The sequence below is a fragment of the Lathyrus oleraceus genome, chromosome 3 (assembly GCF_024323335.1).
Source record: "Lathyrus oleraceus cultivar Zhongwan6 chromosome 3, CAAS_Psat_ZW6_1.0, whole genome shotgun sequence".
Taxonomy (NCBI): domain Eukaryota; kingdom Viridiplantae; phylum Streptophyta; class Magnoliopsida; order Fabales; family Fabaceae; genus Lathyrus; species Lathyrus oleraceus.
The window spans coordinates 91,617,133-91,627,688 of NC_066581.1; positions in this window are offsets into that span (position 1 = coordinate 91,617,133).

Genomic DNA, 10,556 nt, shown 5'->3' on the forward strand with positions numbered 1-10,556 from the left:
CTTGTCTGAAAAAGTGTGTGAGAGCTGTTTAGAAAATGTTTTGAAAAGAGAGTTTAACTTTGTAATGATTCTTGTACGAATGTATACAAAGTATTTATCTCGTTTAATTTTGAAAGTTGTTTAGAAAAATATAACTTGGCAATGATTCTAGTACAAATGTATGCCAAGTGGTGATTTTCTAACAGAGGTTTTGAAAAGTGTGAGGTGTGAAAAGTAGTTTAAGCTGTGAGCAAGCATTTAGGAGTTATACCTACCCAAGGTCTTTATGGGCATTTCCTATCCTTATGAGGGTAAAACTGTCCTTACTATTGAGAAGTGAGTAGTTTTATCCTTTGGATGTAAAGGGTCATCGTAGGGTCATCGATTGGTCATTGAAGGCAACATTCGTAAGGATACCTTAGCATTCAAAGGGACAATCATCATTTAACCGTAGGCTACAACGACGGGTCACCGAGGGACAAAATCATATATTCGCAGGCAACATCCGAGGGACGATGATTTATTTTATAGGGACATGATGATTTAATCAAAGGGTCTTTGCTAAGTGTATCCCCACATTCGCGGGACATGACCATAATACCGTAATACCGTAAGGCAACAAAGAGAGGTCCAAGATCACATATTCAAAGGCAATATTTTATAATCAATTAGGTAATTAGGATGAATCTCCATATTATAATCAATTAGATAATTAGGATGAATCTCCACATTAAAATCAATTAAGTAATTAGGATGAATCTCCACAAGGGTATCCCACAAATAAAGTGGAATACCTAGCAAGCTACCTTTTCCGGGAGTATGTGAACCCTTACAAAATTCAGCAAACAGGTCAGAATACCAAATCAGGGTGCAATCGAGAATCGCCCCAAACAAAAGGAATCGCAACAGTAATAATGTCAGGTAAACAATGCATGGTGATAATAAAACATGTCAGATGAGCAAAGATCGGAACAGAAAAATCAGCGACTGTCATGTTCGCTGCTGCCTCGCCTAGCGAAGGCCTAGCAAACGCTCGCTACATGTTCGCTTAGTGATGTGCTAGCGAACGGCTGCGGGTTTTGAATTTTAGAACAGTACGATTTCAGCAAGCTCCAAACCCTATGGCATCCGTTACAGAAATTACATGGTTAAACGTTCAAGATATCCAGGCATACTTAAGTCCACATGCAAAACCTCAAATATATTTATGAATTCAATTATGATATCACATGTGAATTAGGAACATAAAGCGGTAATAGTAATGCAAACCGGTTTGCAATTGAATTGCAACTTTGAATTGGCAGATCGCTCTTAGGGTTGATGCCGGATTGAGTTGGGCGGAGGTAACCTTTGTGCAAATGAGTTTCCTTCAGGGTTTCCTTTAGGGTTGCTCTGAATTCTCTGGGTTAGCCTCCAGGGTTTACGGTCTGTGGGTGTTTTTGTTTCTCCCCTTTCCTCTTTTTGTTCTCTTCCCTTCTGACTGAAGTTCTGGTATTTATAATGCTTTTTGTGTGACCTAATGGGCTCAGAATGAAGCCCAAAATTTCTGGTACTCGCAAGCTTCGCTAGGCGAGTGGTGTAGCGAAGGGTTCGCTAGGCGAAGGATTTTGCTCGCCTAGCGAGCAAGCCATTTTAAGCCATTTTCTGGATTTGGGCCACCTGTGTGCTGGGTCTTTGTTCCTGTAAGACCAGTGTCTTGAAAAATGAATTGGAGTGCCTTGAAAAATGTCTTGCAAGATTAACGGGCAAATTTTGGGGTATGACAGTTGCCCCTGTTCAATATTCTTGAACCGAGAGAGTTAGAATGGTATGCACGTCATTCGTGGTCTGGAGGTGGAAGATTATTGAACACTTAGAATGCCCCAAAAATTTGCACTTGTTAATTAGTCTTGACGGAGATGGGCTTAAAGATGCCATCCAGGAAGTTTGATGATGAGAGCTTCAGAGGGCGTCGTACATCAGACCAATTCAAAGACATGGGTGCCACACCAGGTCGTACGCTAGACCGTATGGTGAGCCATCCATTAGGTGATATTAGGGTAAGCTGAACCTGATGAGATAAGGATCCGAATGGATCATACCCTGCTGGGGATAAAGGATCAGAATGGACCATTCGCTAGCTCGTATCTGAATAGCAGAATGAGTTGTCCATTAGGCGGGTGACTTCACTGGGGATGAAAGATCAGAATGGATCGTACGCTAGATCGTATCTGAGTTGCAGAATGAGCCGTCCGTTAGGCCGTATCTGACGAAATAAGAATCAGAATGGATCGTACGCTAGACCGTATCCGAGTTGCAGAATGAGCCGTACGTTAGGCTGTATCTGACGAAGTAAGAATCAGAATGGATCGTACGCTAGATCGTATCTGAGTTGCAGAATGAGCCGTACGTTAGGCTGTATCTGACGAAGAAAGTAGTCGTGCGCTAGACTACACCTCGGAATGTACCGTACGCTAGGTAGTATTTGAGGATTTGAAGATCAGAATGGATCGTACGTTAGATCGTATCTGAGTTGCAGAATGAGCCGTACGTTAGGCTGTATCTGAAAAAGAAAGTAGTCGTACGCTAGACTACACCTCGGAATGTACCGTACACTAGGTAGTATCTGAGGATTTGAAGATCAGAATGGATCGTACGTTAGATCATATCGGTGTTGCAAAATGAGCCGTACGTTAGGCTGTATCTGAAGAAGAAAGTAGTCGTACGCTAGACTACACCTCGGAATGTACCGTACGCTAGGTAGTATCTGAGGATATGAATATCCAACTGGGTCGTACGCTAGACCGTATTGGAATAATTGAAGGAATCATATGTTGAGCTGAATAAGAATGAACCGTACATTAGGCTATATCTGATATCATTTGTATATGTTGTATTTGCAATAAATGTCTGGGATGGGCTTAAAGATGCCATCATTAGGAGGATATCAGAATGCTTGTCAGAATGAATATTCACATGGATTATATCTGAAAGATGTATCTGAATCTCGAATGTAACCGCTGAGGGTGTCTGTCTGAATGAACCTTTATTTTGACTGTACTCGAAGGATAATTAACCTGAAAAATAAAGTTAGCTTTATGCCATGTCATGATGCATGAGATGTTTTATGCTTTCGAAAATAAATGCGAACATTGTATGCATGCGTATGATGTGAAATGATGTAATGAATGAATTATGCGTCTGAAAATTTTACCAGGGGAAAATAAATCCCAATATTCTGGTTGGAGATATTTGTATTGATGGCCCTTTCTTAGCTGGGGATACTTGATTTCGGTTTGATGGTAGAGATATTCAGCAGAGCCTGGCTGGGGATGGAAGAGATGATCAGTCTGTTTAGCGATGCCAATTTCTTCTGGGGAGTAACTGGTTTTTGCTGGGGAATAGGATTAGCAACCGGATTCATCGGAAAGCATGGTTAGACCTTATCCACGATCCTAAAGTCTTTTAGTAACTGTTGTTGCTATTTTATGCATGTATTTTCGGTAAACATCAATCATGTTCAAATGCATATATTAATTCAAACTAAATCAATGGACGTTTACGCAAACAAAACAGAGGAAGTAAAACAAAAGCATTTCTATGGAAGTAAAATTGTATCGATTTTGAAAGAGGGCCTATAAACAGGCAATTTGTGTACAGGGAGACAAAAATCCTAGTAAGAGGAAATTGTCAAGAAAACAAAGAGAAAGCTATGCCGAAAAAGTCCCATCGATTTTAATTCCACTACTGTCATTATGTCTTCAAGCCTCTCATCTCCTGTTGTCGGATAGAAGTGATTGGCTTGTTCAGTCCCTTGAACTTGGGTGAAGCTGACCGAGAACGGGACATAGTCATACGCTTTAATCCCTAATTTTTGCCTGGACCGCCTTTTCAGGTTTTCAGTCCACCGGGATACCCTTTTTTGCCCAAGCCGCCTTTTCAGGTTTTCGACTTGCCGGGTGTACGTTTTTATATGTTAATCCCTAATTTTTGCCCGACCCCTTTTAGTTCGCCGGGATGCCCTTACTTTTGCCTAGATACGTCGACCTAGCGGGTCTCTTTCATGCGTAGTATTTTTTAACTATATCCGCGTTCACGGGATGTGGGAAGTCTTCGCGATCCATTGTAGCAAGTATCATGGCTCCACCAGAGAATACCTTCTTAACTACAAATGGCCCTTCGTATGTGGGGGTCCATTTGCCTCTGGGATCACCTTGTGGTAGAATGATACGCTTGATCACCAAGTCGCCAATTTGATACACCTGTCTCTTGACCTTTTTGTTAAATGCCTGGGTCATGCGCTTCTGATATATCTGCCCATGACAAACAACCGCAAGTCTCTTTTCATCAATCAAATTTATCTGATCGAGACGAGTCTGAATCCATTCATCCTCGTCTAAATCTGCCTCTTTCATGATTCTTAGAGAGGGAATCTGAACTTCCACTGGTAAGAAGGCTTCCATTCCGTAGACTAAAGAGAAAGGCGTTGCCCCTGTCGAAGTGCGCACTGAAGTGCGATAACCATGAAGAGCAAAGGGTAACATCTCATGCCAGTCTTTGTACGTTACTGTCATCTTTTGTATGATCTTCTTGATATTCTTATTAGCAGCCTCCACGGCGCCGTTCATCTTTGGCCAGTACGGAGAAGAGTTATGGTGTTTTATTTTGAACTGCGTGCAGAGTTCAGTAATCATCTTGTTGTTCAAATTGGTGCCATTGTCCGTGATAACTCTTTCAGGGATGCCATATCGATAAATAAGACTATTCTTGATGAACCGTGCCACCACATTCTTGGTGACAGAAGCAAATGAGGCTGCCTCTACCCACTTTGTAAAATAATCAATAGCAACAAGGATGAAACGATGTCCATTAGAAGCAGTAGGTTTAATCTCTCCGATCATATCAATGCCCCACATCGCAAAGGGCCAAGGAGCTGTCAACACGTTTAATGGAGCAGGAGGCACATGTACTTTATCCGCATAGATCTGGCACTTGTGACAAGTTCTGGAGTGATGGTGGCAATCGGCTTCCGTGGTAGACCAATAATACCCTGATCTCAGAATCTTCTTGGCCATTGTATGTCCACTAGAGTGAGTCCCGAAAATACCGTCATGCATGTCTTCCATAATCTTTTCTGCTTCCTTTTTATCCACACAGCGAAGCAAAGTTGAATCATGATTACGTTTGTATAATATTCCATTACTCAAAAAGAATTTAGCGGAGAACTTCCTCAGAAATTTCCTATCACTGATGGATGCCCCTCCAGGGTATTCCTGAGCTTCTAAATATCTTTTTACTTCGTGGAACCAAGGTTTCTCTTCTACTTCATCAGCGTTAAGTTCATAACAATATGCTGGTTCGTCTAATCGTTCAATGGTGATCATGGGAGCTTCATTGTCCCATCTGACTCTGAACATAGATGACATGGTAGCCAATGCGTCTGCCAACTGATTCTCCTCTCGTGGAATATGTTCGAATGTAATCTCTTCAAAATATGGGATTAGTGTCAACACCCGTTCTCGATAAGGGATGAGATTCGGATGCTTAGTGTCCCATGCTCCTTTGATCTGATTGATTACCAAAGCTGAGTCTCCATACACACTCAAAAACTTGATTCTCAGGTCTATAGCAGCTCTAAGTCCCAAAATACATGCTTCATACTCGGTCATATTATTGGTACAATCAAAACATAGTCTAGCAGTGAAAGGCGTATGGCAACCCTTGGGGGAAATAATTACAACACCAACACCATTGCCCAATGCATTAGAAGATCCGTCAAAAACCATAGTCCATCGGGATTCCCTTTCGGGTCCTTCATTCGGTCCAGGTTCTCCATTATCAGTAACAAGCATGACATTCTCATCTGGGAACTCAAAATTCATAGATTGGTAATCATCCACTGCTTGATGAGCCAAATGATCAGCTAGCACGCTTCCTTTGATTGCTTTCTGGGTAGTATACTGGATATCATACTTTGTTAAAATCATCTGCCATCTTGATATTCTTCCGGAGAGGGCAGGTTTCTCAAATATATATTTGATAGGATCCATCTTAGAAATCAACAAAGTGGTATGATTCAACATATACTGTCTTAGTCGGCGAGCAGCCCAGGCCAAAGCACAACAAGTTTTCTCGAGCAATGAGTATCTTGGTTCACAGTCGGTAAACTTTTTGCTAAGGTAGTATATGGCATGCTCTTTTCGACCAGACTCGTCATGTTGCCCCAACACACACCCCATTGAATTTTCTAACACGGTCAAATACATGATTAGAGGTCTTCCTTCAACTGGTGGCATCAGAATTGGAGGTTCTTGGAGGTACTTCTTGATTTTTTCAAAAGCTTCTTGACATTCATCATTCCATATCATCTCTTGATTTTTCCTCAGTAACTTGAAGATGGGTTTGCAAGTAGCGGTCAAATGGGAGATAAACCGGGCAATGTAATTCAAACGTCCCAAGAAACCTCTGACTTCTTTATCTGTACGGGGAACTGGCATTTCTTGAATAGCTCTCACCTTATCCGGGTCAACCTCAATTCCTTTACCACTGACAATAAAGCCCAAGAGCTTACCGGATCTTACTCCAAAGGTGCATTTGTTCGGGTTCAATCTCAGCTTGTATTTCTTCAACCTCTCAAACAGTTTGTATAAATGATCGAGATGATCTTCTTCAGTATGAGATCTGGCTATCATGTCATCCACATATACTTCTATTTCATGATGAATCATATCATGGAACAAAACCACCATAGCACGCTGGTATGTTGCCCCGGCGTTCTTTAAACCGAATGGCATTACTTTGTAACAGAAAGTGCCCCATTGCGTCACAAACGTAGTTTTCTTCATGTCTTCAGGTGCCATCTTAATCTGGTTATAACCCGAGAATCCATCCATGAAGGAGAATACCTTGTGTTGAGCGGTGTTGTCTACCAGAACATCAATGTGCGGGAGTGGATAGTCATCTTTGGGACTCACTTTATTCAGATCTCTGTAATCGATGCACATTCGCACCTTACCATCCTTCTTCGGTACCGGTACCACATTAGCAACCCATTGAGGATAAGAAGTAACGACTAGGAAACCGGCGTTAAATTGTTTCATAACTTCGGCTTTGACTTTCTCGGACATTTCAGGACGCATGCGACGAACCTTTTGCTTAACAGGATGACAATCTTCCTTCATTGGCAAACGATGCACTACTATATCAGTATCCAGTCCTGGCATGTCTTCATAAGACCAAGCAAAAATCTCCATATAGTCATGTAACATTTGAATCAATCTTTCTTTGACACTGTTTTCCAAGCCTGCTCCTATTTTGACTTCTTTCTTGTCTACTTTTGTACCCAGATTTACAGTTTCAATTGATTCTTCATGCGGCTGTATAGTCCTTTCTTCTTGCAGTAACAGTCTGGCAAGTTCTCCAGGGACTTCACAATCTTCCTCACTTCCATCCTCGGCTTGGTATATCGGATTTTCAAAGTCATAATGAACAGTAGCAGAATTATTATCAACAGGATCCAGAGTGGATATGGATCTGCAATTTGTTACGTGAGTGTGTGTAAGAGAACATAGCTTGTTTAAAAGATGACAAGAAAGATAAGGAGCGCAATATTTGAATGCAAAAAGTCCATTGATTTACTGAATGTGGATATGCTTATGAAAATGACAAAACCCTTAACAAATTAGCTATTGTGCCCCGGGTATAGACACAATGCGTTAAGAAGTTCAATTGTAAAAATTAAAAAAATTGCAACCCTAAAATAGACAATAACAATTACTCCTGACTAAAGGAAATCGGGATAGTGTCTTCAGCCTTCCAATTATTGAGTCCGTCACCAATTGTTGGGAAAATCCAGCTATCCAAGTCACAATCGCTATCAGCATCTTCTACAACATTAATTTGATCTTTGACTATCTTCTCAGAGTTAAACCCCAGGCCAGACCTATCAGACTTGTACGGTACATTGATCAGTTGACCCCAACCAGTACGACCACCATCTTCAACCACGGTTTGAGCGTCTTTAAGAGAAATCATAGCAGGAGGGGCATGAATAACCTCGGGCACAAGGGAAGTTGGCTTAAGGACAGGACTAGTCGGATGAACCATTTCAAATGACTGAGAGGGAGTCTCAAAGAATTCGCCATCCATCTCGACGTATCTGAAAGCCTGCACACTACTGACAATATACTCCTCTTCTCCACATACGGTGACGATCTTGCCCTCTATCGGATACCTTAGCTTTTGATGGAGAGATGAAGCTACAACATTTGCCCCATGAATCCAAGGGCGTCCTAGCAAGCAGGAATAGGCAGGACGAATGTTCATTACGTGAAAGATAGTGTTGAAAACTTGAGGTCCTATCTTGATAGGGAGAACCACTTCACCATGGACAACGCTCTTCGTACCATCGTAAGCACGTACCACAACGTCACTAGGTTTCAGTTCAATGCTCTTACAATCAAGTTTATCGAGCACAGCTTTCGGTAGCACATTCAAAGAAGAGCCATTATCGATCAACACATGAGACAACGTGATCCCCTTACACTCAATGGAGATATGCAGAGCTTTATTGTGGTTCTTTCCTGCTGGTGTCAGGTCAGCATTGGAAAAGCCTAGGCCATTGTCAACAACCAAGTGAGCAACATAATTTTCGAACTGATCGACGGATGTCTCCTGAGGTACATGAGCGGTCTTCAAGAATTTTATCAATGCATTGGCATGAGATTCAGAAGATAACAACAAGGATAGCATCGAAATTTTAGACGGAGTATGCCCCAGCTGTTCTACCACATCAAAATCACTCTTGCGGATGATTTTCAGCACTTCTTCCATTTCTTGTTTGGCAACATCTTCGGTAGTAACTTCGATCGGTGTCTCTGACTGAGAAGGGTTGACTGGTTCCTTTCCTCGAGTTTCAGGGGCGGGAGGTGAGATTTCTGGAGAGAAGATCCTTCCACTTCGAGTAATTTTACTAGTCCCAACAATGCCATTAGGATTAGCAGAATTATCAACTTGCTTTACGCCATGGATGTAAACATCACCTCCATAATTCCACGGAATGGCTTTGCTCGAGGAATATGATACTGGGCCAGGTGCAGTAATGATTAGGGGAGCTACCTTGGGCTCAGCAGTAATCTTCACAGGCGCCCTAGTAGCGGTAATCTTCACTGGAACTTTGGACCTAGCAATCACAGATATTTCTTCAATAGGGTTTTCCATCTTAGGAATCTTTTCATAGAGGATTGTGCGATCGTCCATCAGCAGTTGAATACCATTTCTCAATTTCAAGCAATCATTGGGTCGGAGTATACAGAGATCGCAATTTTCAGCACAACCTGGAAATAAACCAGCTTGCAATAAATTCTTCTTGATGGTCAGGAGAGGAGATGTTAAGTCAGCTACATTAGAAATGTGAGAATCGTCATCCACACCATTAACAGACTTGTCATGGTTAGGCATAGATGCAGTGATGACATTAGGAGTCTCTGGAGGATCAAATTCAATTTCTCCAGCATCGATCATATCCTGAATCTTATTCTTTAACAACCAGCAATCGTTTGTATCATGCCTGGGGCTATCGGAGTGATATGCACACCTGGCATTGGGATTATAATGAGGAGAAGTAGTGTTGACATTTGCAGGAGGGCCCCTGAGGGTAATTAGATTTGCCTTTAGCATACCCTACAGTGCTTGTGCTAAAGTCATATTGATCTTGGTAAACTGCCTTCTTGGCCTGTCTTGTCTGTGCTGGAAGTTTTGAGATGGCGGTGCTGCAATCGTCACTGCTCCAACAACATGGTCACGATTTTTCTTGTTATGACCCCTTTGACCGTACACAGCATTTGATTCGTTCTTCCCCTGATAGGACTTTTTGGTGCTTGCAGAGGTAGCCGCCTGTATCTTTCCACTTCGAATGCCGCTTTCAACATGTTCACCTGTCAATATCAGATCAGTGAAACCCGATGAAGAACTTCCCAGTAGATGGCTGTAGAACGGACCAGTCAATGTACCCATGAACATGTCCACTAATTCTCGATCAGTCATAGGGGGTTTGACTCGGCCAGCCAAATCTCTCCATTTTTGAGCATATTCTTTGAAGCTTTCTTTAGATCCCATAGTCATATTCTGCAACTGTAGCCGAGTAGGTGCCAATTCAGAATTATACTGGTAGTGCTTGTAGAAAGTTGTCGCTAAATCAGTCCAGGCGTGGATGTTAGAGCTCTTGAGCTGATAGTACCATTCCAACTGTGTGCCAGACAGACTCTCTTGGAAGAAATGGATCCATAGCTTCCTATCAGTGGTATACGGCTGAATCTTTCTCACATAAGCTCTCAGATGCATCTGAGGACAAGACGCACCATCATATTTAGTGAAAGCGGGGACCTTGAATTTGCGGGGAATGACCACATCAGAGACCAGTCCTAAGCCTTCGAAATCCAGACCGGGCACCTTCTGACCCTCCATAGCTAGCATGCGTTCTTCCAGCAACTTATACTTATCATCTTTTGGAGAGTATTGTTCATTTTCATAATCTTCATCGTCGTCCTCCTGGCTGAAAGGATCAGCATTCTCATCTTCTGAATCTGTCCCCTCTTCTT